This window comes from Macaca nemestrina, chromosome 1 (assembly GCF_043159975.1).
Source record: "Macaca nemestrina isolate mMacNem1 chromosome 1, mMacNem.hap1, whole genome shotgun sequence".
NCBI lineage: Eukaryota > Metazoa > Chordata > Mammalia > Primates > Cercopithecidae > Macaca > Macaca nemestrina.
Genome location: NC_092125.1, coordinates 184,632,423 through 184,657,518, shown reverse-complemented (window position 1 = coordinate 184,657,518; position 25,096 = coordinate 184,632,423). Strand labels below are relative to the sequence as shown.

The 25,096-nt window shown below is 40.4% G+C and overlaps 1 protein-coding gene across 20 annotated transcripts in view; it reads right to left on the bottom strand.

Moving 5' to 3' along the window:
- LOC105495012 (BEN domain-containing protein 5) overlaps nucleotides 1-25,096 on the bottom strand; it is a 1,475,945-nt gene that overhangs the window by 467,496 nt on the left and 983,353 nt on the right. The window lies entirely within an intron of this gene.

Genomic DNA, 25,096 nt, shown 5'->3' with positions numbered 1-25,096 from the left:
TTTCCAAGTTAGCAATCATAGACATAGTCCACATAGGAAAGCCTTAAAGTTGCCATTATAAACTTCAAGGATGATAAATCTGCTGCTCCTTGCCCGGAGAAAAGCAGGTCTTTGATGCAAGAAAAGAGAGACCGAGGAGGTGCCTTTGAAAAGACAAAGGCCTACTGAAGGCCTCTGCAGAAATACCCCCATTCCTCCAATTGTCTACTTAGAGCCATATGTTGAAATATTGTGGTGGTGGGGGGGTGTGGTGAAAAAATATGGCTTTAGAGCCAGACTGGTCTGAATTTGAGTTCTAAATTAATAGCTTCCTAACTGAGTGACCCTGGGCCCGTGACTTAATCTCTCAAATCATCAGATTCCTCATCTGTTAAACAGGATAACAATGAAACTATTAGAGGACTGTTGTGACTATTAAATGAGATAATTTTGGCAAAGAATCTAGGACAGTGTCTGGCATATAAGCAGATGCTCAAAAATGTCCGCTCTACTCCCCGTATTCCTAAGTCTTCCACTTACTCTGGAAGCTGTGTCCCAAATCAATGTTGTATTCCTAGAATTTAGAATAAAGCCCTGGACATAGTAAACATTCAGTAAGTGAAAGTTTGATGGGTAGACAAAGGGTAGGAGAGTAGTGAGAAAAAAATTAGGGCTTATAGTCAACTCAGATTTGAATTACAGCTCCATTGTTTTCTAACCACTAAGTGATCTTGAGCAAATTACTTACTCTCTTCCAGCCTCAGTTTCTGTATGGGTAAAATGAGGAGAGTACTCACTTGCCAAGCTTTTTAAGAATAGAAGGTTACATATATAAGGCACGTATATACCACATACCTGGCATTTAGATGGTATTGGCTATAAGTATTCCTATTAGTGATCTGGATTTTTATATGGATTCACTCATTTTAGGAAAATTATCTAATCATCATCTTTTCTCCTTTATCATAGTTATTTCCTCTGATTATGCAGAAAGTATGTAAAAACAAGGGAACCAATCTTATTGAGTTTCATGGAATTTTAAGTCCCACTTTTACCCTTGTACAGTAAACAAACTCATACAGATTGTCTGCAGCTGTATGCACCACATTGTGTTAGGGTTGGGGAATCCATAAGGACACCACCGACAATGTCCCTGCTCCCATAGAGCCTAAATCCAGTGTGTGGAAGAAAGTGAGGTGGAGGGGAGCAAACAATAACCAAATAGATTAATAAAAAATGTCTTGCTTTATGAAATTTGTAAGTGCCTTCACTCATCTATGCTTTCATTCCCCTGAATAAAGATTATCAGATGATGCCAATGAGACACTCTGAGCTTCTCATATAAAAATGGTGGGTACATACAAAGGTTGAGATCTTTCAGGACTACAATGGCTATTTAAAGGTATTTCAGTTACATAATGAAGCAATTTGACTCTTATGGGTCCTTATACCCCCACATACACTCCCACTGAGGCATGCTCTAAGATATACTTAGTAACACTTGCTCAGAACATACTATGTTCCAGGCATTGTGCCATGTACCAAAGCTACAAAGATGAGTAAGACATAATTCCTGCCCTAATAAGACTTGGTCCCTACAGTTAATGGTCCAGTCAGGAAAACATAGCTGATACAAGTAGGCAGCACCATGTAATTATAATTGGAATGAAGAGGGGCACAATGGGCTAATGGAGTCTGGGTGGTTGTTTGTTGTTGTTGTTTGTTGTTGTTGTTGTTATGGCTGGTGGTGGTGGTGTGGATAGTGGCGGTGTTGATGGTGGCAGTGGTATGTACATGTGTGTGTGGTGTGGTATTAACCCTGCCTGAGGTGGAGGATGGGCTAAATGTTGTAGAAGGTTTCACGGATTCATATGGCTATTTGGAGGTAAAGACAATAGAACAATAGCATGCCAGGGCTAGAAGGCTTAGATGGCCTCAGGCCTAGTCTCCTACCAGGATTGTGAGCAACATTCAACATCTGATTGCACAATCCCATTGCTAGGCCCTGTGATAGTCACTGAGGAGACAAAAGTAAATAAGGCACTGGCCTGCCTCATTGAGCTCATGATATGGCATGTAGAAATAGTCAAGGTAACAGCATAATAAATGACAGCATGGAAGGAAGCTCAGATGGTGGTGGGATGGCCAGCTGGGACGACAAGGAGAGAGAGGTGGCTCAGTCTTCCCAGGGGTTAGATGGGGCCAAGGAAGTCTTCCCAGAGAAGGTGATGCTTGAGTTGAAGCTTCAAAGCTGAGTTGTCTTCTCCATCCATCCATCTATCCATCCATCCATCCATCCATCCATCCATCCATCCATCCATCCATCCATTATACTGATTGATTCGCTCATATATTACTTGAAGAATTACTATCACAGGCAAGAGCAGGGCAGTATCTAAGTAAAACTGTGAAGTGTTCAGATGCTACTTCAGCATCATAGACTGTCGGGGAAAAATTCTTATAAATGACATGCTCAAATTCCCACAATTTTATAGATGTGGAAACTCAGGCCCAGAAAGGATATGAAAGCATTACCATCAAATCACTCAAGTAGCAATGAATAGAGACAGATTTACATTAATATAACCCCAGTGTGCCCACACCAGGCCTCATTCTGTTATAACACATTGCCCCTTCCTCAGCCTGCATTTTTTTGCAATTGCCCCCCACCCCAACCCTTCTCCTACCCCTAGGGGATTTTGGTACTGTCTTGCCCTTCCCCTTTCTTCTTGATCAAACGTTTTCCTGGAGAAGGTTCAGAAAATAACTCATATCAAGGTAAACAATTCTTAGTGTTACATATGGGGAAAGCAGAGCAAGGAAATAACACCTCATGTTATAACAATTCAGGACATAATCCAGTTTCTTTATTTGTATAACAAAATCTAATTCTTTCCACCATAGGGGTTTAAGGAAGAGGGGACATCTCTGATTAGGAGGGCCCTAAAATCTGATCCAAGCCATGTGGCTGGTTGGTGACCTCAGATGGTGACAATCATGGAGACTATGTGATTACTGCATTAAGATCATCCTCTTTATTCCATCCTTTCCTGACTTGAGAGTGGAGAGGCACTGGAGATGTTCTGTGGTGCTGCCACATTATTGAGGTCCCAACTGAAAAGCTCTTCAAAGCTCACAGGAGAGTTAAAACCCTAACAATAATAAAATCAGGCCAAATCTTAGGTTTTAGTAGTAAAAATCAGGGATTCCATCCATATACACATCAATTCTCCTTGCAATGTCCTTGGAACACAGGGATCGTTATCTCCATTTTATAGGTGAAGAAACTGAGGCCCAGAAAGACATGGTTGGGAAACAGCAGGGGCAGGATCTAAACCCAACATTCTATCCCACAACAAGATCCTGGGACCATACTGATTCCCAGCGCACATTCTAGCTCAAGCATTTTAATGCACATCCCATTTCCTACTGCATTTGCCCAAACACCTGGGGTAGACATGCAGACCCCTTCATTAGACCTAAAGCATGCTATGGAACTTCTTCGGGCCTTAGATCCAAATGATAAAAATGAGAATATTACTTATTTCATAGAATTGTAAGCATTAAGTGAGAACAAGTAAGATACAGTACGAGAGAGCTTTGTCTTGTTCTGGTACCTGGTAAATACTCAGTTAATAGGGGGGAAAAACCACAACTACTTCATTTTTCAAAATCTGACTCAACTCTGTATTGCCAGGTGCTATGTATCACACAGACCCTTATTTGCTGTCAAGAGGCAATGTTAAGAGTCAGTAGAGCAGAATATTAAGAGCAAGGGCTCTGCAGCTATTTCTGGTTCAAATTCCTTCTCGACCATTAATTAGCTGTGTGATCACAGGAAATTACCTAACCTCTTTGTGCCTTAGTTTCCTCATGTGAAAAATGGGCATTATGAGAATTCAGTGAGTTAATATATATAAAGTCCTTACAATAGTATGTGGCACACAGTAAGTGTTCAATTAGTGCTAGCTAATTATTATCATCAGTCTTAATGTAAGACTAGATATTCTTCCTCTGAACTTCTGTTCATGCTATTCCACCCATGAGGAACACCATTCTCTTCCCTATTGAAATTGAGCCTTCCATGTTTAGCTCAAGAACCACTTCTCCCATTACTCTTTCTCATTCTTCCATGTCTCACAAGTTATCTTACTCAGTCATTAATGTCTGATTGTTTTAGGTATGTGTGCTTTATCACCCCACAGGCACCGACCATACTGTGAAGTAAATGCTGTGTACTCTTGAACTCTGAATCCCTAGCCTAGGGTATAGGGGCTGCCCTATGACCCATGACCCATTCAGTAAACATTTGCTGAATGAATGGATAAATATACCTTTTTGATTGTCTGTGAATCCCAATTATAGGAGATATTCACATTACTTAGTGATAACTTGATCGATAATCAGGGTGTAGGAGAAAGAGCAATGGACTAGGACACAGATTGCTCTTTTTCTGAGTTTGGCTTTGGTGTCCCATGTACAAGTCCTTGAGCAATTTGTTTCAGCCCTCTGTGCCTCAGTTTCTTCATTGGAAAAATGGGTGGCTGAGCATTATAAAGTCTGAGAACCCTTCTGTCCCTAAGCTTTGTATTGAAAGGTAAAATGTTAGCTCACTCTGTGTCAGGTTCCTTCCATAAGCACTTGGTGCCAGGCTCTGTGCCAGACAGTGGGGACACAAAGATAAATGACACTCATTCTGTCCATGAGGACTCATAGTTGAGTGGAGAACACAGACTTACAAACTGATGGTTACACGGCATGAGAGTAGCAGAGGGAAGCACAGAACCAGGAGGACTTGACAGCCCAGGGAAGGGGACTTAGGTGATGACATCCTGGAGGAAGTAAAAGTAAAGCCAGTCTTTGTGGAGAAATGTCCCATGTAAGCAAGAGAGAGGTGGAGGAGACAGGCCAACACTGGGGTCTAAGGGCACACCTGAGGTACCTGGAAAGGCTCTGTATCTCAGAGTCTGAACCTTACTTCTCCCCAGGAATACAGTTTGCTTCTGGCCTTCTTTTCAATTCTTCCACCATACTGTGTTTCTTTCTCTATCTCCAGAACATGCTTCTCTCTTTCCTATCTGCACCTTCCCTGCTTACCTCTCCTTTGCCTCTCTCCAGTTAATCCTTATTCTTTGAGTCCAGCTCAAATGTCACTTTGTCAGAAAAGCCTTTCCTGATGCTCCAGGTTAGGTTAGGCCTCCCCTTGTGTGTTTTCTTAGCACCTTGTGCTTCTCTGTCATCACATTTTAAAATAGCAAACTATGTGTTTAGTGGCTTAATGTTTGTCTACTTTGCCGGAATGAAGACTTCATAAAGGGCAGGGACTCTTTCTTATCCAATGTTTTATCTCGAACAGTGCATCTTATATGGTAGAGTCTCAATAAGTATTTCCAGAATTAATAGAGGGACAAAGATGGGGTAGAGAATGGGAGAGGACAGCATTCACCATTCTCTTTGATTACACTTTCAGGCTATTCATCTGTTTTCATTACATTCAAATCTACAATGCCTCTGAGGCTAATGCTTTCCAGCTGTTCCATCCTCTCCTGTTTTTCCGCACTAACTTCAACAGAACCTTTAGAGCTTCAGGTGCTCAAAACAGGTTTGTAAAATGAAAGGAAAAAAAAGAATACCAACCTAAATTTCTCACTGCATTAACTGACCAAAGCTTTTCCTACTCAAAATGTAACATACTCAAGCTACTTCCAGGATACTCTAGTCAGACAAGCCAGTCCCTCAATGTAACTGATTTCAGGTGAGGGCTGATAGGCACACAATCTGATCGAATCATCTCACACTAAAGTATGAATGATGGATTGTCCTTTAAATTGTTTCTTTCTCTTTCTCTCTCACTCTCTTTTTTTTTTCTTTTAAAACAGGATAGCTGCTAAATATAGGTTAATAGGGTACTAGAAACATACGTAGGTGAAATGGAAAGTATCTTTCAAGCATCATCCCACAAAAGCAAGATGATTTTTCACAAAGGCTGGAAAACAGGTCCTTACAGAATATTTGGATCATCTCTTTTCACTTACAAATGTAGAAAGGGAAGCCTAGAGAGGGCAAAAGACTTGTTCAAGGCACACAGCAAAGCCATGTCACAGATGGGACTGTAACAGATCCCTCCCTGCGCGGCTCCAGTGCTCCAGCTCTTTGCACGTGTGCCTTGCGCTTTGTCAGCAGTTTGTAAATCAAGCCCTCCTGCTCTCCCTTTGCTCTTGTTTCCTTGGCCTTCTCAGCCTGCCTTTCTTTCCCTGAGTCCCAGCGACAGCCTGCCTGCTGCAGCTGCCCTTGCTGAGCACTGCCACTCTGTAGATGGTTTTGCCGCCTTTCACTGATTCATCCACTTGCCATCTGCTTTCAGATTTCTTCTGAAAACCCCAGTGTTCTGGCTGTTTCCTGAGATCTGTCACGTCTTCTTCCCCACTAATGGGCTCAATAAACAGCTGCTTTAATTTAGCCTTCATCCATCGCCAGGCCATCATTTTCTGAAATTTACATCATCTATTTTTCACCCTCTTGCCTTTTTTGATTCGCTAATTTCAGAGAATTAAGTGTGTTTGAAAGAGCAAAGGTGAGGCAATGATGCCTTTTCTGAGGAATCCTAACTACAGTAGTCACTCCTTGATTCATATGGCATTTAGTTCAATGAAAATTATTTGACACTTAGCATGTACAAAACAGTGTGTAGGCAGTGAAGGATAGCTAAAGAAATGGAAGGCAGTGTTGCAGTCCTGGTCATTGACATAAGAGATACATGCATAAAACACTAAAAAAATAAAATGGAAAGGATGTCTCTTTGGCATGATAAAACGGGAGCCTTGAATAGTGACAGAAACATGTATTGTGCACTCACTCTGTGTTACAGTATGCTAAAGTGGACGTTTCATCTGAGGTACCAGGAAATTAGAAATGTTGTTTCTGAAGACATACCAGAATTTATACAGAATTTCCAAGTACACATCTGGAAACTGAGTACAAGACTCTTGAAACCCCTTGCCCACTTTGAGTATCAAAAGGAAAAAAGGGTGGAAAATCAAAGATAAGGTTTTATTTGGGGGAGTCTGAGGGCCTGGAGTCCCACATGCCACCCCTCCAAAGGAGGGATCAGGAGGCACTTTTCCCTCACCTCTGCATAGGTAGAGGGGAGCACAGTGGGCCGGTTTTAACTCCTGCCTGATAAATCTAATGAGCAAAAGACTATGGAAAAAGTAAAGTAGCTACACCGAGATTGGTCAGTGATACCCAGTGACTGTTCAGGTAATAGATTCTAAGCAGCTGTGGTATGAATGGCAGATAGAATTAGTTTGATACCATTTTGACTCCTGCACAGAGTCTATATACAGTGGATACCAGAAAAGCAGAAAAAACGGAGGCAGTAACACTAGGAAGAAGGGGACACATTCTCCATGTGATGGCTGCCTTTGAACAGAGGAGCCTCCAAAGAATCCACGAGAGCACCCATAAGAAAGGGAGTCAGCTACAAATATCCACCAGGCATAGAGAAACTGAAGCCAGCTTAGCGGAGTGCCAGGCAAGTGATACCCTTCTGTTCTCTTTGCACTCCTTCCCTCTTCCCACTTCAACCTTGGTGAGCTAATGGAAAGACGAGTGAAAATCAGAGAATGGCCAATGCTCCATCCCCAACCTGGTAAGCTCCCCACTGGAAGCAGGCATCACCTGGGGGATGGAGGTACAGGGGAAGAAGACAACATTAAATCAAGTTCAGAGTTTTGATTACTGTCTGTAATTGAACATTTTAAATTACTGAATTGAAACTGTGTTTGTTTACCTAAATGGGAAATTCTCATCTAGGCCAGGTAAAAACCCCTCTGAACAGGTCTGAACCTTTAGGTAGTAGACAAAAATAAAGCTGCTTTTATGAACACACTCTGAGTCCAGCATATTATAACAATTTACTATTGGCTGCACATATATTAACACACCTGACAACAATCTTGAAGTAATATTATTGACTTTATTTATTTATTTATTTTTGAGACATGTCTCACCCTGTTGCCCAGACTGGAGTGCAATGGCGTGATCTCGGCTCACTGCTACCTCCAAGTCATAGGCTCAAGCAATTTTCCTGCCTCAGTCTCCTGAGTAGCTGGGATTACAGGCATGTGCCACCACACCTGGCTAACTTTTTGTATCTCTAGTAGGAAACGGGGTTTCACCATGTTGGCCAGGCTGGTCTCGAACTCCTGACCTTGTGATCTGCCCACCTCAGCCTTCCAAAATGCTGGGATTATAGGCATGAGCCACCGCACCCAGCCGACCTCATTTTAACAAATGAGAAAACTGAGACATAGGGAGATTAAGTAACTTGCTCAAGGTCATCAGCTAGTCAAATGTAAGTACTTCTAAGCATTATAAACTTCCTTTGGGTGGGAATATATTTGATCCCTATAGATCTGGAGCTCTACAGAGTGCCAGTGGCTCAGTAGGTATGACAAATATTGTCTGAGAGTCTGATTTTAGAATGCTATGCTGGAAATCAGTGCATGAGAGAGACTTTAGGTTTTTAAGAGCAGCCAGCTTGAATTAGATGAGATGAATGAGGGTTCATCAGGACCCATCTTAGAGGCTCCCAACTCCCTTTTCTGGTCTCCTGGCCAGGCCATACCAACCATGCCCACATTTTGTCCTTTAGACACAATCTTACAATCTGCCCTTTCTTGCTATTGCTTTTATACTCCGTTTTCCCTGGGGGTCCTTTACTCTCTTCTGTGTTATTTAAACCTATTTCTCTTATCCCCATTCCCATTATTTTCAGTTTCTCTCATTGTGTCTTGGTACTTATAGCCATAATATAACTTGTGCAACAGCCTTTTCTCAGGAACTTCAAAAATCCAGATAAAAATGTCTAAGTAAACTAATATCATGTAAGATTTAGAGACAGCTTATCTTGTCCAAACTTTTCATTTTAGAGATTTAAAAAATCTTAGGTTCAGAGAGGGGAAGTAACTAGGCCAAGGTAACACAGATGTCAATTTCAGAGCTAAGTCTAGACTCAGCTCTCTTATCTCTTACTCCCGTGCTTTAGAGAAAGGACCAGTCAGTCCACGTGGACTGGCATGGTCAGCAAAAGCATCAGAAGGTAGACTACTGAGTGCTCATTATGTCTCAGTGTCTGGGAAGAATATCTACTCTGGCGAGATGCTTAGGGTTTTGTGTAAAGGTGGCTACACTAACCACATGTGAAGAAAGTTGGAGGGGAAGCTTCTGTGTTTTACCTAAGCCACTTATGGAAAATACATGATAGGCCAAGTTATTTGCAATAGACTGAATGTTTGTCACCCCCATCCCTCCCTAAATTCATATATTGAAATCTTAACCCCTAAGGTGATAGTATTAGGAAGCAGGAGCTTCAGGAGGTAATTAGGTCATGAGGTTGGAACACTCATGAATGAGATTAGTGCCCTTATACAAGCGACCACAGAGAGGTCTCTCATTCTCTTTCTGCCATGTGAGGATATAACAAGAAGATGGCATTCTGTGACCCAGAAGAGGTCCCTCAGCATAACCCATCCATGCTGGCATCCTGATCTCAGACTTCCAGAGTCCCAAACTGTGAGAAATAAATTTATGTTATTCGTAAGTCACCCACCCTATGGTATTTTATGATAGCAGCCTGAACTGACTACAACATTACCTCAACTGTGGTTAGTATTTTTGATGAGAATTGTTGAGCAAATAGGAAAAGCTAACAGGAAGTGTTGAGGAGAAACACTTTCTTTGATTTATGTCTACAATGGCCTTATGAGGGAAGCATTATTTTCTCTATTTTAAAGATGCGAAAACAAAACCTTTGAGAAGCTGGATAATTTGCCAAGGATACAAAATTAATAAATGAAGAAATCTTAAGCTGAAGCTAAGTTTTGTCTAATTCCAAAGCCCCAGTTCTTTTTTCTGTGTAGCTTGTAAATGGATTCATGAGGTCATTACTAAAGATAAATGTGTTTAATGAAAGTTAATAAAGCAATAACAGTATTACTGGAACAAGTGCACAATGTCTCCAGAAAACTACTTTGAGTGAATAACACATGTTTATCAATTTATTTGCTCATTGTATTCACTTATTCATTTAACACATATTAATTGAGCATTTACCAACTGCCAGGTACTATGATAGGCATTTAGGAGACAAGCTTGGGCCAAAAAGACTTTATGCTTTAGAGCTTACATTCTAACAGAGAGTAGAGGAAAATCAAAGAATGGAGACAATGAGCAAGATAATATCAGATAATAATAACAGATATGAAGGAAATAAATTAGAATGATATGATAGTAAGTAGAATGATGTGATGGAAAGTGAGAAGAATGGAGAGAAGCTAATTAAATAAAGTGGTCAGTGAAGTCCTCCTGGAGGAGGCTGGGGTAAGATTCAAAAGCAAGGGACTAAATGAATGGAATGAATGTTCATATTCTTGCAAACACACAAGACAAATGCAGAGAAAATGAGACACTGTACTCTCTCTCCTGGTGATCTCTCCTCTGGTTTTGAATAGAGGAAGAAGGAACAATGAGGCAGAGAGCTCCAAGGCAGAGAAGTGTAATGTAGACAGGTGGAAGACGATGGGCTTTGGAATTGGATAGATCCCAGGCTATAGAACAAGCTTGTCCAACTCACAGCCTGTGGGCCACATGCAGTCCAAGACATCTTTGAATGGAGCCCAACACAAATTCATAACGTTTCTTAAAACATGAGTTTTTTTGTGATTTTTTTTTTAGTTCATCAGCTATTATTAGTGTTAGTGCATTTTATGTGTGGCCCAAGACAATTCTTCTCCTCTCAGTGTGGCCCAGGAAGCCAAAATATTGAACATCCCCGGACTTTGGATGAGTTCTTTAGCCAGAGACTGTTTCCATGTGTGAAAATGGGGATAGTTCTTCCTTTCTAGGATGTCTGAGGATCAACTGAGATAATGAACAGAATATCATTTCTCAACTTCCAGCAACGGAAGCTAACTGACTGATTAAGCATAAAGGGAATTTATTAATTGAATCTTGGTAGCTCACACAATGAGCTGAAGGTTCAGAGAACCAGGCATAAGGCTAAACTACATGCCCAAAACCATACTGCCAAAGTAGTCTGATGAGAAAACCATAGTTTCTATCCCCATCACTAAGTACCAGATGCTATAGTTAACACTACTGACACTTCTGGGCCACCAATTCAACTTTATTGCAGCTACTATGCTGCCAGCACTAATGATGTTGCCGGGCCAAGAACTCAAGATTACCTCTACTGCCTAGGCCTTACAACTTGCTTGCCTCAGAATTGATTTCTTGTGTGGTGCTTCTGATTGACGGGGCTTAGGTCACACACCTGTGCGCTAGCTGCAGGAGAGGCTGGAGAAGTGCATTTTTAACTTCTATCTTGATGAGGAAGGACTCATGAAGAAGAGTATTCAAAAGTCAGAAAATATGACAAGTAACTACTTAGAAAGAAGGTTCCTAGCACAGTGCCTGGGACCCAGCAGATGCTCAGTGAAGGTGAGGTTTTTTTCCTTCTTTCAGTTGCACAGACTTCTATCCATCTGATCCTTAGCTCTGAGGAGGTATTAATAATGCCGTATGGGTAGAAGAAAAGGCCACCATGTACTATTTAAGACTCCCAGAGAGGAATCATAAATTTAGCTTGTGCTAGAGACACCTTCCAAAGAGACGGGCTGCTAACTGAGACTTGGCTCAGAGCAGGAACAACGTGCTTAGCATTTGCCTAAATCCAGCCTAGCTTAGAGGTAGAGTAGCCTGATTAAATGAGCTAAGTTCATCTATCACAAAAGTTGGGAGAAGAAACATAAAAAGATAGACCAAGGGTCTTCAGCAGACAAATGATGAGTATTATAATTGTTCTAGCTGCCCTGAGCAGAGTGCTTAGGGGGCTTCAGACAGAGTAGTGCCTGCTAGGCCACACCTTTCCTTCTCTATCTGTATTCCATCCCATAACAGGATGCATGCCTCAGTTTCCTGATTTGCACTTCAATTCCCTCTTCTTGCCACTTCTTTTGCCCTTTGGAACCAAAGACCAGCTCTGAATCCCAGAATACTTGAAAACCTGTCAAGAACTTACCAAAACTGTTCCACATGTCAGGTTCCCTCAACCCAGATAAGACTCCCGGAAATAAACCACATCATAGATGAAAGCCATTCTGACGCTCTAATTTATAGGTGAAATGTATATAAGGCACTTTCTTGCACATTATCAAAATTGATTACAATAGCATCTCTGCGAGTTTTAGGTTATTACATTAAACACTTACCGAATGCTATTCAATCTTTATTATATCAGGCACTGTGCAGAGGCAGAGAGGGGAAAGTGACCTACCCAAGAGCACAGAACCACATTTTGTATTCTTCCATTTTGCCTTAAGGGTTGTTAAGATCAAATGAGATACTATGTAGAAAAGTGCTAAATAAAAGCATAAGTATTATTATTAGTGTGGTTATAACATATGGATCTTGTTTCTAAGCCATTGCTCTAAAATTGTGGGGAACATAACAGAAGCATACACTTCTGTGAGAATGATGTAAACTTGAGCTGTGCCTCAATGTCCCTCTGATACCACAGCTTTGTTTCTATATGACTACCTTTCCTTGCCCCATTTCTTCCCTCCCCTTCTCCAATCACATTATTTCCAGACAGGGATAAAGTATTGTCCTGGAAATTAGTACACTACAGATCTGGAAGGTAAAGGAATTTTAGAGGACAAAGACAGTACTGACCTCAAGAGATCAGTGAGAATTATATCAGATAATGTATATATAGCATTTGGTAAGTGATATCTGCTATTACCTTCACTCTAAAAATAAGGAAAATAGGGCTCAGCATGATTAAGTGGTGTGCACAGGGGCACAAAGCTATTAAGATGGATGAGAAGATTCAGAATTGGGCCTGTTTCCCTGTGCTGCACTGCTTGTCTGAAGAGTTATACACATGCTTCAAGCTCAGTGCACATCCTTCCCCTTCTTCCAAGCTTCCCAGAGTTATGGGAGCAGAATAAATGTCCTCCTTCATGGCTCACCCTTGCCCTGGTCCTAGATGAAAAACATCTGAGTTGGGAGGGATATCAAGGTGATGCAGACATTTTTAACCAAAGTTATAATATTTTTGATAAGTGGTCACCCTATATGGGTAATGCTGCAGTTGATCTTTAGACCAAAATCCTTCCTTTATATGTTTGTTGATTTCATTCCCGGAGTTGCAGTAAGACAGATGGGCTGATGAATAGGAAGTCTGAGGTCTGGCACCCGGTGAAGGATTTCCTCTCTCTCCTCCCTTCCTTGTGTTAGCTCTTTATCACAGGCTATCTCTTATTTGAAAACTTTGTATGCCATTGTTGTTTTTATTATTGTTGTTGTCATTGTTTTAGAGACAGGGTCTCACTCTGTTACCGAGGCTGCAGTGCAGTGCTGCAATCATAGCTCACTACAGCCTCAAACCCTTAGCCTCAAGTGATCCTCTCACCTTGGCTTCCCAAAGCACTGGGATTACAGGCATGAGCCACTATGCCTGGCCCCTGGGCCTCTAGTTTGTTTACCTTGGTATAATTGAAAAAACAAGAAGCTAGGCAGTCCCAAATTTGAATTTCGGATTTGCCCATGGCTGGATGACCCTGGGAAAAAGTTTTAGCCTCCTAAGTCTGAATCTCCACCAGTGAAACAAAGAGAATACTGTGATGAATATGGGATAACAGGTGTAAAATGTCCAGAAAACCATGTGAAAAATACAGAGTATTCAGTAAACAGTAGCTGGGAGTCATTAATCATTAACTATTATTATTACCTTGCTAGATTGAGCCTTCACAGTGGCTGTCTGCCCTGACCCTGGCTCTAACTGGATCTGGCCTTTCCTTGTTTCCTGCAATAGGGAGCAAAAAAGGCTTGCCTTGGGCGTTAGATCCTGTTGTATTTGCCTAGATTTTCATTCTTTTCCAAGGCCTTTTCCTGCTCTTGTCTTTCTGCTGATAACAAACTTCCTTGGATTACTTATAAAACCCAAAACACGGCCAATGCAGAGCTGTGCTTTGGATTTAGTGTGGGATGACCCTACACATTGAATTTCTTGGCCCTCAGCGGCATCTGTCCAGTACATAGCCATGCCAACTGTTTACTTCAATCTCAAGTACTCCAACTCCATTTCCTGGAAAGACAGAAGCCATAAATCTTAATGTATTCAAAACTCCAGTGCTAATAGCAACAGACAAAATTGCTTTGCTTCAGAAAAGCACTATATTTTAAAAGTTACATTAAAACCAGTCAATGGCTTTCTATCACAAGAGCCATTTTCTTATAGAAATATTTAAAGGAACTTCATACCTTCCTTTAAAATTTTTCCTAGTTAAAAACATAACTACAGTTGCTTACAGAAAAGTAGAAGAGAGACTGGGGAATGGAGACTCAGAGGTTACAAGCAGAATCAGAGGAAAGGAAGAAAGAGGTTTGTAATCATTCCTGTGAAAGTAGATTGAGAGAATCATTCAGTCATTCAAAAAACATTTACTGATACTTACTCAACTAACTCTGGTTTAGTCTCTGATTAGGGGCTGCAGCCATAGAAAGGAAAATATGGCCCTTTGCCTCAAAGGACTTGCTGACTAGAATAGCAGGCCGATAGGAAACAAAAAATAATGATCAGTGTGATACGTTCAACAGTGTGAGACAATAACAATATTCCCAAAGGGCCAATGGCAGGACATGCACCATGTTTTGCTTGGGATTGATGCTTTATAGAGGAAGTAAATTTACTTACCTAAATTTGCAAATATTTAATTTTTAAATATCTCAAATATATCTAAAAAAAGACTAACATAATGAATGGCATACTAGTCGATCAATTCCTAACATTTTTCCATATACTTCATATTTTTTAAAGAAACAAAACACTACAAATATGGGTTTAAACTCCCATGTTTTAACCCAACCCTTCCTTTATAAAACAGGGGTAAACACTGCCCTGAAAATTTGTGTTTATCATCATTCCATTTTTTTTGCTATTATTATGTATATATGTACCTATAAGCAAAGTAAAACATCCACATTTTCAAACTGTCTGTAAGTGGCATCATATTGTACTTGTCAACCTAAAGTATACATTTTTTTCCTTTTACAGTATGCTTTTAGAACTTAGCTATGTTGATATTTATAGCTCTAGTTCATGTATTCAACTTCTGTATAGTAATGCGATGTGTATTATCTGACCAAATGTATCTATGATCATTAGGTTTACAAATTTTGTTATTGCAAATAATGTTGTGACTAAAGAAATCTGTCTACTGTACATGTGTGATATTCTCTAGAAATGGAATGGATGGCTAGTAAGATTTAAGCATCTTTGGCTCTACTAGATCATGCTACATTACTTTACAAAGTGATGGTGCCAATTTATTTATACTCCTCTCACCAATAATAGATGATTTCCCATCTCTCCAGGTCTTCACTAACACTTGTTTCTGTGCATTATCCACAAGGCTGTCCCACAGCTGCTTCTCTTTCACTCCCCAGCCCCTGAAAAACATCACAGCCAGAGATCTTTCCAAAACACAACTCTGACGGAATCACTCTTCTCTGGTCAAAACTCTACATTTTTCCTCAGGATAAACTTCAGGCTCCTTGGCATAACAGTCCACAGTCTGACCCCTAATGACCTCTGCAGGCTTGTTTTTTGCCACTCTCTTCCTCATTCTTCATGTGCCATTAACACCTGTCTTTAGTTCCCTGCATATGCCATGATGTTTTTAGCTTAAGGGTTTTTACTCATGCTGCTCCTTTCCCTATGAACGCCTTTCTGCTCCTCAATTCCATTTCAAACAGAGAGGCTAACTTTTCAACAAATGTTCTCTTTCCCTTTCTGCCACCATAGTATAGAGCTGTCACTGAGAAGTATCTGCTTAAGCAGCGACTCCCTTGCGCAGTCCCTATAACAGGTAGATGTGATCATCCGAATGAGTTACAGCCAATGGAATATGAGTAGAAGTGATGTATACTATGTTTAGGGCTGCCCCATAAAAACCTATTACATATTAGAGCCTCAGTATGGAAGAAACCTGGGCCCCCGAATCACTAGCATTACAGTCTTTACAGAAAGGGAAGTCCTGGTCTTGTTCTCCCATATCAGGAGGCCTGAGTTTTGGAGTGCCTTTCTTGAAATTTTTTAGGATTTCTTAGTACCTGGTACCGGCCAGGGCTGGCAGTATTATCTGGGCAGGGTGCCCTAAGCTTAGACCACTCCTCATATTTCCCCCTTGGGAGTGTTCTCTGACCCCCTACCTAGGGCTGGCTTCATGAACACAGAGCACCATGCTCTGTGCTTGGTTCAATGCTCTGTTGTTGCCATCTTGGAGTTCCTAACAATTTTCTAATACGAGGATCCATGTTTTTATTTTGCGCTTAGTTCTATGTCATTCTCTCATTCTCATTAGCCAACCATCTGTATTTTACTCATCTGTTCATATGTTTGCCTCTCCTATTAGACTATAGACTCCTTGAAGGCAGGGATTTCTGCCCATTAATCTTAGCCTTTAGCATCACACTCAGGGCCTGCAGAATAGAAGTATTCCACAAGTGATTTTTAAATCAATACCATTTTGTGAGGGAGGGATCTGGATAGTGTAGGAAGAGCACATGAATGATAAGACATGGATTATAGTGCTAACTTTCCCACTATTTTCCTATATAATCTTAAGCCATTTTCCTTCCCTGAGTTCAAATAGCCTTAGGCATAAATTGGAGATCATAGTACCTACTTTTCATGGCTTTCCTGATGAATAAATATAAATTATGAAAAGTACTTCACAAACTCCCTGAATCATAGGTGATGTTCAAAAGATGGTAGTTTTTATACTAGTAGATACTCAATAAATACTTGTCATTTAATAATTAATCCAGCAATTATTTGAGAACCTACTTTGTGCTGGGAATTGTTTGGGGCACTAGAAATATAGTAATGAATGTCATAGCTCTCCAGGAGTTTATGCTTTAATAGAAGAAAATATCAATTAAAAAATTGACACAAAGGATGCAAAGGACCACAAAGCAGAGTAAGAGGGACAGGAAATGCTAAAGGGGTGAAGCCCCTAAAGGACCTTAGATAGGATGGTCAGGGAAAGCACTAGTGATAAGGTAACCTTTGAGCAGGGACATAAAGGGAGAGAAGGAGAGTCTTTGAGCAGAGACATGAAGAGAAGAGGTGAGCCATGAGAATATCTGGAAAGAATATTCTGGGTAAAGACTAGCGATTATGAACATTTTGAAGCAAGAATATGCTTGGTGAGTGCATGGTGCAGCCAAGATGCCAGTGTGGCTACAGCAGAGTAATCAAGTGAGAGGGAGGTGAAGAATAGATCAATGAGGTAGGAGGTAAGAAACAGATCATGTAGGGCTTTGTAGGCCACAGTAAGAAGACTTTCGTGTTGTTTGTTTGTTTGTTTGGATGAGTGAGATGAGAAGCCACTGAGGGATTCTTAGCAGAGAACTGTCACAATCCGACTTTCATTTCAGAAGAATCACTCTGGCTTTCAGGTGTAAAATAAATCATAGTGAGTGTATATGAGGAAGAACAGGAGAAGGAGGCAACAGCAGAATCAGGGTCACCAGTTAGTAGGCTATTTCAAGAGTACAGGACAGATATAATGATGGTTTGGGACAAAGAGGTAGAGATGAAGTGAGAGAGTGATTAGGAATATGGATATATATTGACCATAGAACCAATAAGATATTGGTGGAAAGGCTATTTGAAAAGAGAGACAGGAATAAAAGATGATTTCAAAATTATTTGACAGCGTTGCCATTTATAGAAATGGGGGAGACTTTGGGAGAAGTGGTTTGGGGGATTAGAAATTACGTTTGCTTTTGGACAAGCTGTACTTCATATGCTTATCCAAGCCAAGATATTGAGTTAACAATTGGATGTATGATTCTGGAGTTCAGGAAAGAGGTCTAAGTACAGACAATAAATTTAGGAGTCATCAGCTGACGTATGGTATTTTAAGCCAAGAGAGTAGATGAAATCATCAAGGATGTAATACTAACAAGAGACCAAAGAACAAGCTCTGGTGTATTTCAAAATCTAGAGATCAAGGAAATGAAAGGAATCCAGCAAAAGGAGACCTGGAGAGAGAATTAAAAGTGGTTTCTTAAAGCCAAAAAAGAGTGCAATTTGAAAGTATGAATGGTCAATTGTGTTAAAAGCTTCTGGTTTTATTACTTCATCATGGAAAGTATTGACATAGAATACTCTGTCATCAAATATATTCCTCTATAGAGTTAGTAGATACAGGCTCAAACCCATTAGCTGCTTCCTTTATCAAATGTGAATATGAATTTCTGAATACTATTTTCTCAAGTTGCTATGGGTCATATATAAAATAATAGTTGTGAAAATATTTAATGAATACTTTACTGTTCAACTCTCTATAATACATACTCTGCAATTAGGACCCTTCATTGTTCTTATAGCTAAGGCCTCACCTAGCACACTCACTGACACCAGGTCTATAACAGGACCCTAATCTGGGATATGAGGACAGACAGTACAACATACCACTGTTCTCTGCCCTTGGGCAGATCCCAATCTGGGGTGTGTGTGTGTGTGTGTGTGTGTGTGTGTGTATGTGCAGCTGTGGAGGGATGCCTAGAGCACTGCAGGAACATGGAAGACTGCAGGGTAAGAGGAATTGGTAGTAAAATGACAGCTCTAAGACACCACAAAAATTGTAAAAGAGGAAATATTCTGGGCTGTTCATTTCCTGAGCATAAATCATGGAAGTGGCAGATGGCTCCTGAAATGCCAGTCATTTTTATCTCTCTCACCTTCTGACTCACTTGGAGCATCAGCACTGTTAGCTGAATCAATACTTTCTCCTTGACCCAAGCAATTGATTTTCACAATAGGCTTCTTTGTCAAAGAAGACCAAGAAGTAGAAATGCAGAAAGAATGTTACACTCTCTGAGAGGGAGTAAAGAACAGCAAGGGAAAACTGTGTTGGTGCAGAAGTGGACTACAGGGTCACAGTAAGCTCAAGGCTGGGGATTCTAGGAAGCGGGAAGGTTGAGAAAAGAGCAACTAAGGGAGCCATCCCAGGAGGCTTCTGGCATCACTGTGTGGTGCTGCCATCAGCAAGAGGAAAGGAATTCGCACTGGGAAGCCTAGGACTAGGCAGCCAGTAAGTGACACAGAGCAAGGCAAGGAAACAAGCTACAATTCCACCAGGCTGAAAAGAGAGGCCAGGGCAACAGCAGTTAGAACAGTACAAACCTTCTCCAGAGGCTAAGGAGGCCTGGGTCTCTGCCCTACGGCCTACTTCACCTAAGATCAGGAGCCACCTGACAGCCACTTACAAGCTCTTCACATCCAGGTCCATAGGGGGAAAGTCCAGTCCTTTCAAAACCAGTGATCCTCAATTTTGGCTACAAATACCAATGCCTGGGTATGAATTCTGATTCAATGGATGAGAAGGGAGGCAATCGGTATTTTTTAGAGGCTCTGTAAGGATTCCCATGTGCAGTCAATGTATAGAATCACAGCCTTAGACCACTCTGAAGAGCAACTTGGTTCACTGGAAAGACCCATCCATCCATCCATCCATCCATCCATCCATCCATCCATCCATCCATCCATCTATCATCCATCCAACAGGTATTTGTTGAATGTTACTAAGTACTCAGACCTGGATGAAAATCATAACCCAGATACTTATTAGCTGTGTGATTTTGGCACATTACTTCTTTTAACTTAAATTTATTTAAAATAGGAGTAATAATACTACCTGTTTCACAGGGTTGTTTAGAAGATCACAAGAAATAACATGCTAGAAATGCTTTCAAGTAATAATCACTCAATACTTGCACATTTTCCTACTCCTTTTCTTAATGAATTGGAAAATGGAAGGGCTGGCACTGGGGAGAGAAAGCAGAATGTAAAGAGCACTTATGCTGTGACTCACAGGGACACAGGGGAATCAATACCAAGTTAGCCTATTGCTGGTCATTGTGTTTCTGTTCATGTAACTAGAGCAATTAGGACTATGCATTGTTCTTGTAGGTCTCACCTAGCACAGAGTTCTTTGGGACCTGGGGTCCTGCCATGCTCCCAGAAGTTATATAAGACCTGGATTATTCAGGCCTTGCTACCTACCTATGCATAAACTGCTAGCTCTGTGCATAGGCCTGCACTTGGCAGGACTGGAAGGCACAGACTTGAGTGGGCCAGACTTACATTTAAGCTGGTTCAATAACTTATGAGTAAACCATTTAACATCTGAACATCCATTTCTTCAATTCTATATTGAGGATATGATTATTGATTCAGCTCACAGACTCCAGAGTTATGCATCCTGGGTTGAGTCTTGATTCTGTTACTGTTTCCTCTTGTAAAGTGGAGATAATAACAATATGTACCTTATGAAGCTGTGGTGAAGATAAAATAATCCACTAAGATGTTTAAACACTATCTGGCATGCAGTAGGCTATCACTATTATTTTTACTATTATTATCATTACCTCTACCTGTTTGTCTTAAACCATTTTCTGCTGCTCTCACAGAATACCACAGAGTGGATAATTTTCGAAGAACAGAAGTTCATGGTTCTGGAGGCTAGGAAGTCCAAGAGCATGGTGCCAGTGTCTGGTGAGGGTAAACCCATGGTAGAAGGCAGAAGCAAGACAAAAGACAAAAAGGGAGCTGCATTCCCAAAATAACTAACCTACTCTCCTGACAACAGTGTTAATCCATTCATGAGGGCAGCCTTAATCCGCGCCTGACCTAACCAACTCTTAAAGGTCCCATCTCTTCATACCGTCACAATGGCACTTAAATTTCGACATGAGTTTTGGAGGGGATATTCAAACCATAGCACTCTTTGAATGCCCATGGAAGCCTATGATCAGCTGAACAGCCTCACTGCAATACAAGCTTCAAAACACAGCTAATTAATCCATTAAGGCAGCGGCATCAATGACAACTAAAAATGTATAGAATTCATCTTTTTTTCCTTTTATTTCCAGACCTGTCATCTCTCACAGGATAATGGTTTCCAGGTAGTCCCAGTACTCTGTATGATGTTCCTGGGGAACTCCCATACGGGTTCCTGAAGGTGGTGTGAAAGATGGAATCCTTACCAGAGCTTTTCAGAAAAGGGGAAATAAATGACCTCACAGCATCCCTCTGATTCATCCTGTGCCTCTGTGGCTCATCAAGTGGCCATTTTGTGCCCTGAATGCCTAACTATTGAGGCTTGAGCAACAGATTAAGGTCATAAGGTCAAAAGGAGCTTATTAGCTGACTTAGTAATTATTATTGTTGATAGAAACACTCTTACAAGTATCATTTTACAGTTTACAAAGTCCTTTCCTATATATCCTTTCACTGGATTCATTCATTCAATCATTCACCAAACACTCACTGGGTATTTACTATGTGCAAGGCTCTGTGTAAGGTAACAATCAGTCAACAAAATATATTTAAATGCTGAGCATACAGTAGCAAACAAGTCTCCAGATATGAATCACAAAAATTCACAATCAAAATCGAGAAGTTGTATCAGATTAAAGAATAGGCAAGACACAGGTCCTGTGATGAATTAGGGTACATGTAGGACATCCTACAAGCAAAAGAGTGACAGTTCTATCTGGGAAAGATTGGACAAGAAAGACTTCATACTTGGGACCCATGTCTTAGGACCAGATGTTAAGTTCCAACTGATCCTACTGCCATACCTGAGTCAGTTCTGCCACCTGGTTCTCCTAGATGATGGAGGCCCACTCATGTGCCTGATCTCTGAGCAATATCCACTCTTTGGTTTATCTAAATCTGTACGCTATAGTCTAATTGCCCCTGTAAGGTTTAGAATTTTCAAAATGTGGCTGCCAGCTCATAATCATAGTTATACCTTTAACAAACGGGCATACTATTTACTACTCTGAATCCCACAGTATTACTATGAGCCTTACATGAGATCATGGATAGAGATATAATACCAATGATATAAAGGGCCCTTTTTGAATTCTTAATATGTACCAGACATCAAGTACTTTATGCAAATCTTTGCTCACCTTCGCATTTTTATACATAGATATGAATTCCTTCTCTTTTATAGAAGTTCAGTGACTTATCCAAGGTCATATAAGTAGAAAACGGCAGAGTTTATCTACTGCAAAAGCCATTTTATTATTATATGTCTCTTTCCTCTATATCACATTGCCTCTCCAAAGTGAAAATACACACATACATACATATGTACATACAACCACAAATGGAGCACCTGCCAGTTGCCAGGCACCAAAATAGGCATTTTGTTTGATATGAAACTCACAACAAGATATCTCTTTTTAAAACAGGTATCTTTTTTCAAACAGATTTAAACACTAAGGCAACTGATGCTCAGAGAGGATGAAAAAAAATCAAACAGCTTGTTGATGGTAAAGCCAGGGTTTGAACCCAAGTTGTTGACTCAAAAGTTGTTGTCTTTCCACGATATCACACTACCTCCCAAGATCCTCAGTTTGCTGCTAGCTGCCTGTTGCTTTCCTTCCTTGGTACTTACTTTTTCCATCTGCAAAATTATGACCTCTAAGAGCTCTTTCAGCTTTGAGGTTCTCAGGTTCTAAGATATAATAAACAGGTAGAGATGAAAGGCAGACAGAAAGACATTCTGTACTAGGAAAGCGGGGATACAGGACTGCAAAGATAAGAGAACATTTAGGAAAAGTCAGACATCATGGGGCTGGAGTTAGAGCAACTCCATTCTTTGGATAGGGGAACAGAAGAGGCTTCATGAAGGAAGTAGCATTTAAGCCAGACATAGAGGAATGAGGATAAGCTTGAAATGTTAAAAAGATGGGCACTATTTCAAGAAAAGGAAAAATACAAAAAGGACTCAGAGACCTGCAATTAAAATATGTTTGAATAGCGGTGATTTGTCTGATGTGGTTTTTATCCCAGGAAGGAGCAGAGGAATCAAGGGGAAAGAGGTTGTAATGATGAATTTCACCACAGTGGGAGCAGTGGTTTCAGCTGGGTTTTTGGGCCACCCATAGGTTGCAACTTTTGCTCCTGGTCTTCGTTAGGTGCCACACAGTTCCTGACAATTTGATTTGTAAAACTAAGCTGGAGTAGTGCTCTGCTGTGTGAAGCTGATGCAGTCCATGGACATAGGCAGTGTTGGCAGAGGCCTTCTGCATTTTTCACTGTGGGCCTTGGGGTAAAGACAACTTACATTTGTCTGCTATACCCACAAATATAAGCAGACGAATATAAGTAGGGAAGCCTACAAATACCCAGTCTGTCATGTCAGACTTAAGTTTGACAAAAGAATAATTACTTAATGATTTAAAATTTTTCCTATTAGTTGTGATCTCTTGGCTCATTCCATTGGATTATATTTGGGAGGCACACACTGTAAAAGAAAGAACACAGCTTTTAGGATAAAACAGACTTGAGGTGGAATTCTGGCTTCACTTTTAACTAGCTGTTTTCATCTCAGACAAGTTACTCAAATGCTCTGACCCTCATTTTTCTTATCTGTAAAATGAGCATAATATTTTTCTTACAGAATTGTTGTAAGGGTTTGATACAAGAAGCACACCTTGTACAGTCCCTGATACTTAGTATTGAGAATGGACATCAACCAATGCTTTCTTCTAATCCAGATGTGGAACTAGCTCAAAAAGAAGAAAGAATGTGGGCAATCAAATGCATGTCTCTGTTCAGGTAACGAGGCGTGATGCATTGAAAAAGGGGACTAAGATAGCATTGTTTTAAATAAAAGTCTTAAATTGCCTTTCAATTTCCTTGTTCAACTCACTTAAGGGGAGCTTTCTGTAGTTCTGCTAATGAAGTCATCCTCAAAATCACTTTCAGACAGACTATTGCTCAATAATAAACTAACTGCATGATAATACACACTCCCAAGCCCCCAAGTTGGGTGATTTTTTAAGATCAGAATCCATACAAACAGTCATTGAGAGTCTTAAGGGGGTCATTTGCAGAGATTGGATTTCTCCAAAAGAAAAGAATATACCCGTTTTATTCTCTTTATTTTGCCAGCTCATCAAGAAGAAAATGATGAAAAAACTCTAACGCCTATGGTACAATTCATCATGGGGAATTTTATGGCAGAAAAATGTTTTCAATTTATAATGGCAGTAATAAGTGACATTGGGCAAAGCCTGTAAGAGACTTTTTTTTCCTACTAGGAGTCAGCCAGGAATAGAAATGTAATCATTACTCATCCCTGGATTCTGAATGTTTAAAGGCATCTTACACAACAGCATGCATTTTATTACCCTGCTATACACCAGGCAGAAAAATTTTACCAAAACTATAATTTGCTGTTTATAACAGAGTCCAGTTAAGGTCACGTGGTGGGTAAATGGGAGGGTCCTCTCCTTGTCAGAACCCTAAGGCTTATTTTGTCAAGTCCAAACAAAAGGGTTGGTTTCAAAAAGGGAGCCATATTGTAGTGTTTGGTTTAAATTTTTTTTTTAAACACACACATACATGGACACACACATACATACACAAAGACACACACACACACATACACACACATACACATACTACTTCATTGGCAGAGTTTTCTAATAATTAGAATGTAATGGTAGAAAACTCACTGAGCACTATTTCCAAAATCTACTGTGTTTCCTTACACTTCATGGTCCTCAATCCCCTTGATTGATTTCATATGGCCAAGGCATTCTTCCCTGTTCTCATCTTTCACTCTCCAACCTGGAAATGGGAAGTCACCAAGACCTGCAAGTACTTACCACTATCACTCTCATCATAATTCTGCTGCCCCCATCACCTTCATTCATCATTCACTCATTTATTTATTCATTCATTCTACACTTGCTCAAAAACTCAAATCAACAAATATTTATTGTACGTTAATATGTCAAACATTAAAAATGTAACAGTGATTATTTCATAATCCCTGTTTTCAAGACAAGGGACATTTAATTTAGTAGAACAGATAGCTGAACAATCACACCACCGCATGATTGCAAGATTGCATGATAAGCACTCTGCTAGAGGATATACTTGGTACAGAAATTCAGAAGTAACAGAAGTTGAAAAACAAATTTAGCATAGAGGTGCCAAAAGAATGCTTCC